This window comes from Malaya genurostris, chromosome 2, assembly GCF_030247185.1.
Source record: "Malaya genurostris strain Urasoe2022 chromosome 2, Malgen_1.1, whole genome shotgun sequence".
NCBI lineage: Eukaryota > Metazoa > Arthropoda > Insecta > Diptera > Culicidae > Malaya > Malaya genurostris.
In genome coordinates this window covers 348,344,843-348,352,812 of record NC_080571.1, presented here as the reverse complement: position 1 = coordinate 348,352,812, position 7,970 = coordinate 348,344,843, and positions in this window count along the sequence as shown.

Sequence of the window (7,970 nt, the reverse complement as noted above, 5' to 3'; positions counted from 1 at the left end):
AATTTTCTGATGTGGATGCAGATACTTTCAAAGAGGTGTACACGCCGGTGAGCACTCTGCTGTATGGTTTTCGTAGATGAAGCGTGGTAACGCAAAACCAGCAAAATAAAACAATTTATCGTAAAATTTTCGGTTTTCCTTGCAAATTTTTCATAGCAAGGCCAGATCTACTCTCTATTAATTGAAGTTCACAGAAGTGTTCGCTCACCATCACGCGCCAGTGGTCACTTGGGTGTATTTAGACGAGAGCGCGTGTGAGCGATTCAAGCGAAGAGAATGTGTTTCACTCGCGCCAGCTGCTTTAACCACAAGCACACACTCAAATGCTGTCTATTCGACACTGAGAAGAAGTGCGCTTTCCTCTTTGTGCGGTGCTTCGTTTTTTGCATCCTCGGTGTGGCAAAAATCTGACTCTAGCGTGTATAACTCTGGTGAAATGCCATCTCTGCTTATAATCAATATTCAGAATGGAATATATTTTTTCATTGAATGTATTGCTAGTGGGTATTGAAAATTGAACAAATTCTTTCATACTAGCCAGTAAATTCCTCTAGCGTGCAGGTCTTATGAGCTTATAACTAAACATTCTAACCGTAACTGATCTTCTCCGATGCGACATTTTGAATCCGCTGGTCATTAAAAACTTCGAAAGGTTTGTCGAGTTCAATTCGCAAACCCGTTTTTCGTCCTTGTATTTTGATTACATGGCTCAGAATATTAATCTTTCTTCGTTTTTTTATCAACCGTGCTAATTTTTGGGATATTTCTGAGGTTCTTGGAGTTCTGAACCACATACGCCCTCAGTTGACCCTTAATATTTTCGCCTTTCTCATATAGAAAGGTTATGCAATCACTGTGAAAACCGATTTTTTAACCGAGGCCCGGAGGGTCGAATGTCATATACCATTCGACTCAGCTCGATGAACTGAGCAAATGAATGTGCGTGTCTGTATGTAACAAAAATGTGCACTCGATTTTCTCGGAGATGGTTCGATCGATTTTCACAAACTTAAATTCAAATGAAAGGTCTCTTGGTCTCATAGGGTGCTATTGAATTTTACCCGGATCGGACCTCCGGTTCGGAAGTAAAAGGGTAAAATGTGCAAAAAAATGAAGAAAAAGTGCACTCGATTTTCTCAGAGACCACGCAACCGATTTTTATAAACTTAAATTCAAATGAAAGGTCTCATAATGCCATACGGAATTCCTGAATTTCATCCGAATCTGACTTCCGGTTCCGGAGTTATAGGGTACATGTTAAGTATTATACACCTTCACTTAAACCTGGTGAAACAAAATAAATGTCTAAACTGGTCTCAAAACTACACAAATCGATAGCCATTATCAGTAGACAGCTAAACAAACCGGTTCTGGCTATCCTGGTTCCCGGTTTTCGATTAACAACGGGAGAAGATAGTCGTATGCTCAGAATTGGATCTCACTCACTTTTCTCAGAGTTTGCAGAACCGATATTTCCAATCTTAGGGTCCAGTGGTCCTATCAAAAATTACTGCATATTTTCGGATTCAACAAAAATTTAAACCGTCGTTTAGAGTACGATGGCAAAATTGTATAAAATCTTCAAAATTTGGATCAAAACTAGTAGAGTTTGTACGTCATGTTAGATAGTTCAGTTCTGTGCATAGCACTTTTATATCAATCGTACCAGAGCAGTAAAGATGTAGATAATTTATCATCACATTAATATTCTGACAACTAGTATTATGATAAACATTAATGTACTATCATTCAAAAGTTACTCTTCACGAGTTTTACAAACGTATAATAAGCGAATTTCGTTTGCATGAAATTGTTTAAGAAACGCGTTTGAATTTCAACTAAAGTAATGGTTGATTTTCCATTGCGATTTTTGTTTTGCTTTGTGCTGTTTTTGACATTAGACAGCATTAAAAACAACATATTTTTCAACTACTTCAATATGTGCAAATCAAATAGTATATTGGTTGAATCAACTAATTAAATTAGTTAAAACAAGAACTGCAAAAATCAAAAACTGCGAGATCGTAATTTTTTTATTGGAGCGTTTTCCGTGTGATTTCTTTAGAACACAGTACCCAACATAGAACTAATAGTTGTAATAGCAATGATATTCACAGTACAGAATTCAACACTCATTTATAAAATATGATTATTCATTCTCAAATGTCAAGCACCAAAAAAAATCAACAATCGGTTTTGGAATTACAAGATAAAATGCAAAATTTCGATTCTAAGCAAAGTAAGCAAAACGAGTCATGATTTGGGGAAAAGAGTGTGTTTTCATGTTATGATAATACCCCATGATTAAAAGTTCTCGAATCATGAATCATTTGGATCGGTTTCGTTGAAATTTAAGTGTAACGCACCTTACACTGATGGGTATAACTTCAGACGTACCTCTGCTACAATATTGATTTGTAACAATTCAGGCGTTACGTTTTGAAATATAAAGATTTCAAATATGAAGATATATATAAATAAATAAACGGGGGGACGGGTATAGTGTGATGGGTAAGTCGATGCCTTTCACGCAGCCCGCCTGGGTTCGATTCCCAACCCCGCACATAGGGTCAGAAAGTTTTTCTGGCCCGAAAAGGTGAATGACCTTTAAGGTTAAAACCTCTATAATCGAAACAAAAAAAATAAATAAATACGGAGTGACATAATGAAAAGCACATAGCGCAAGTCTTTTGAAGATTAATGCAATTCAATTCATCCGAATCATTTTAATTTTAATTAGAATATTGTGTTTTTGAAGAACGACAACGCTTAAAATAACGTATTTTCTAAGCAGTTTTGCGGTAATTGCTCCAAGTTTGAGAATTCATTTAATCGAACTGCGTTGAAAAGACACGTGTTTACAGAAACCAAACTTCTTATCGAAATCTTGCACATTCTTTTGTTATAAATTGAGGTATGATTTATCATTTTTATATATCGTATTAAACCACGTCTTATTTAAAATATTTTGGTGGATCAATACAGCCTATATTATTATAATTTTTCTAACTTTCATTGCATGGTGTTCGAAATTTCTAGTCGGGTTTATTTTTTGGTTTACGCGGTCATTATCTTTTCCTAATGTAACAAAATTTTCATTGACCTCTGGGTGTTTTATTATAAAAATAAACCTTGTAAATGACATTTAAAATGGATTCTATTTAGAAAGGCAAAATAAAATCCATTGAATTCACTTCCCAATATTTTTTTTCAGTTTTCCTCTTGCTACTAGCCCTACCGATATCGACTTCAAAACATTGGAGTCATTTTTCAAAGTGATTGCAAAGTCTTTCAGTATGTAAAAATGCTAAAATATATCAAATTTTGTAACAGGAGCGCAGATTTAGAGAACAGCGATAGAAAAAAAAACATAATAATTTTGAATAAGGTCAGGTTTTCTACCTATAAAAAAAAACACTTGAATCCTCTCCCATACACCATTTAAATGTTTACACTGAGGTCTCTTTTTACGCACCGCGTGAAAAAACCGCGTTACTTCAGAAATCTGCGTTTTTTTTATGGCAAATATCTTAGAAATGCATGAAACGTCCAGATCTGGTGAAATCTAAAAAATATTTGTTTTTGTAAAAGTCGACTTAGGAACTTAGAAAAATTTTGAGGCTTCCAAAATCTGAACATTTTTTGAAAATAATCGAAAAGTGTCAAAGAGTTGACTTAAACAAAATTTCGGGATAACACAAGATCTCGAAGTTTCATGCATTTCTAAGACAAAACAAGAGAATCGCGTAACTTCGTAAAAAAAACCGCGTAACTTCGGAAATCCGCGTGAAAAAGGCCACATAAAAAGAAACTGCATAAAAAAAACGCGTAAAAAGAGACCCCAGTGTAGTCATTTGTTGTCTATTTTGAAGCAGATAAGACAAGTGTGGGACACATGTAGCACAATTAGAAAAAATCGTGATGCACAAAAAAGGAGCGTCGTATTTCACTTTAATTTTCATTTCAAAGCATGCAAAGATAAGTCATATCTTGAAGTTCACAGTTAATTCAGCTGAAGTTTAATTTGATACAGACACTAACATTATGTTTACATGTTAATAGATGTAAGATTGTGTCATCACAAAGGAAATTATGACATTCTTGAATTTACGTCAAGTGCAAATTTCATTCTTTTCTAAGCGTGTACCTTATTCATTAATAGTTTATTTGTTGTTATCGTATGTATATGAATACATTCCTTAACTTATCTAGACAATCTTAGGAACGGCCAGTAGAACCGATATAGCACTGGGAATAACATAAAGTTGTATCCATGGTAATATGTTGTTTGTATCCATGGAACTACAATCTCAGGTTCAATCAAAGTAAGCGATACACAAGCTGACTCGCCCTCTTTCAAATTTGGATTTTCGAACAGGACAGCAGTGTAAGTACTTGGTTCTGATAACCAAACGACAATTTGCACATTAAATGTGAGTCACAAAAGACAGATTCTCACAAGTACTCCAGAATACAACGTACGAGTGCATCACCTATTCATTGACTACAAAGCGGCATACGACACAATCGTTCGAGAAGAGCTATGGCAGATTATGTACGAATATGATTCTCCGGATAAATTGAATTCTCGGTGATTAATTCTCTTATCTTTTGTATAATATTGATTTGGAAAGTGTCCGTACAGCTTTTTGGTTTCGCTGACGACGTTGTTATTGTGACACGGAGGCGGAGTGCAGATGAAATGTGGAGACAACGTATGAAACGCAACAGCTGCTTGGAAATCGGACGGACAGCTAAAATCGAACGGCTACGATTGGCTGGACATGTCATTAGAATGCCGGACAGCCCGCTGTAAAAAAAGTTCTTGAATCTGACCCGTTAGACACAACAAAAAGAAGAGCACTACGAGCACGGTAGATCGATCAAGTGGAGGGGGATTTACGAAGTATCCGGGCCTTGAGTGACTGGCGATGACCCAAGTAGCACCTGTAATTTATTCATAAAAAAGAAAATAAATCCTATGCTGCATAATGGTCACATGATAGACCCAACGAAACAAGTTTTAAACAGAAGATTTATTGGCTTTTATAATATTCGTTACTCTGACAAGTTGATGAGTAGTTGAATGTTCATGACGAAATCCAAACTGCTCTGATAAAAAAATTGAATTCTCATTTATATGAGTCATCATTCTCAACAAGATATTTTTTTTAAAAGTTCACTGATAGAAGAAAGTAAGTTAATTGGTCGATAACTTGATGTTTCTGCTGGATTTTTATCAGGTTTCAGGATAGGAATTACTTTAGCGTTTTTCCATCTTTTTGGGAAGTAAGCTAATGAAAAACACTTGTTGAAAATTTTAACCAGGAGTCTCAAGGCAACATCGGGAAGATTTTTAATGAGAATATTGAACATTCCATCATTACCAGGAGCCTTCATGTTTTTAAGTTTCCTAATAATTGATTTAATTTCATCAAAATTCGTCTCAATAATGTCATCGTGTGATAACACTTGGATTGAAATATGTTCATATTTCAGTGAGACTTCATTTTCAATAGAACTCACAACGTTCAAATTAAAATTGTGGACACTCTCGAACTGCTGAGCAAGTTTTTGAGCTTTTTCGCCATTTGTAAGAAGTATTTGATTTCCTTCCTTGAGAGCTGGAATTGGTTTCTAAGGTTAATTCAGAAACCTTAGAAAGTTTCCAGAAAGGTTTAGAATATGGTTTAATTTGTTCAACTTCATTCGCGAAACTTTCATTTCGCAGAAGAGTAAATCTATGTTTAATTTCTTTTTGTAAATCCTTAACTATGTTTTTCATAGCAGGATCACGAGAACGTTGATATTGTCGTCGACGAACATTCTTCAACCGAGTGAGCAGTTGAAGATTGTCATCGATGATAGGAGAATTTAATTTAGTTGGAGCTTTGGGAACTGAAAGATTTCTAGCTTCGATAATGTAATGATTCAAATTATCAATTGCTGTGTCGATGTCCGCAGAATTTTCTAAAATAGTTTCCTGATCCACATGATTTTCAATGTGAGATCTGCAAACCAACCAATTAGCTCTATGATAGTTGAATATAGAACTAATTGGATTAATTATAGCTTCGTTGGAAAGTCTGAATGTTACTGGAAGATGATCTGAGTCAAAGTCAGCATGTGTAATCGGTTCACTACAAATGTGACTTTGATCTGTTAGAACCAGATCAATTGTAGACGGGTTTTTCACGGAAGAGAAACAAGTAGGATTACTGGGATTAAGAACTGTGAAGTAACCAGCTGAGAGTTGATGATGAAGTATTTTACCATTACTGTTATTTGCCTACAATTCCACTGGACATAAATGCTAAGCATGTCCCCTATTACGAAAAATTTCGGTCGATATCTTGTGAGTTTTTTCAAATCGCCTTTAAAGAAATTTAATTGTTCGCCGATGCATTGGAATGGCAAATATGCTCCAGCGATGAAATAAATTCCATGAATGGTTTCAACTTCGATTCCCACACGGAACGACCGAAATTAGCTCTGCGCCTAATTCGTATTACTGTTTTTGAATTAGTTGATTTTAACAACAAAATTTCCAAAATAACTATAAAATTAGTTAAAATTGAGAATTTACTTTGCTGAAAAAACTCTTAGTTTTAGAGAATGTGTTTAGTTGGTGAATATCCTGGACTCAAACCAGCAATATTTCAATCCAACACGAAATTCTCATTGACAACTAATTTTGTTATTAAAATCAGAAAATTTGTTTCTATTTATCTATCACCATCATTACTGAAGGACAGCACAAAAAAACCAAAACTGAAATGGGTATTAATAACAAGTTTATTAGCCAAAAACTCATGAGAAGTGTCAAAGCAAAACAATTCATTAAAAAGCTAAAAAGGACAGTCTTATTGAAACTACTTGAACATTGTTTTGATGTTTTTCGCATGTGTTCGATATATCTTTATTTAAATTTCTAAACCGATATGTAAAAATGTCGTAAACTGTTAGTGGAAATCGTATTTATTCAGAATTTGTGCGCACTTGAAGCGATTGTGCGTAATAATGTTTTTACGCGGAACAGTGAAGTGAATTTCGAATGTTTCACTCTAATTGTGATGAAGTTTTTTTGTATCTTCAAAACTTCCGAGCTGCGCCGTCCGGTGTACTATTTGTATTCGGTTTTTGTTTTCCGAGTGCTCAAAGTTTTCAGTGATAATGAAGAAACAGTGATTTAGAAGAAAAAAAATTCAAAAAGATGTTTACGTTTCGTTTATGTCTTTTTCTCCAACACAACATCGTATTTATACCTGCCAATATAGAAAAGACAACCGCGTCTGAATTTTTTTCGGCAGTAGTGTGCCATCTAGTGGATAGTAGTCATTAAGGTGTTACCGTTTCGGTGACAGGGCGCCATATAGCTGCAGATTGCAGAAGCCAATTCAACCATTCATATTGGTTGAAAACAACATTATATTTCTTTAATTCAACTAAAAAATTAGTTGACTGGATATGAAGTGTGCCTTAGCTAAGAAATGACAGTACGTTTAATTTGTGAATTCAACTAAAAAAAATAGTCATTTCAACAAATATTTTATTATTATTAAGGGAATGAGAATAAAAAATCTAAATCAGCAAAAGTAAGATTTTTTCAGTTGTCTCAAAAAATAACTAACTAAAATCAGCAAATCAACTAAATTTTTCGCGAAAATGCTGATTTCGGTCGTTCCGTGCAAGCTTTCAATAACTTTAGTATTGAAAGAAGGTAAAATTCGATGTTTAATTTGCCGTTGGACAAAAATGGCAACTCCACCACCCATTCCAGTAAACCTGTCAAATCGATGAACCACATAATGTGGATTACTTTTCAATTTGACATTTGGTTTAAGAAAAGTTTCTGTCACAATGGCAATATGGATTTTGTAAACTTCGAGAAAATTATAAAATTCATCTTCACTCGATTTCAAAGATCGAGCATTCCAATTTAAAATATTCAAATAATTATTTACCATCAC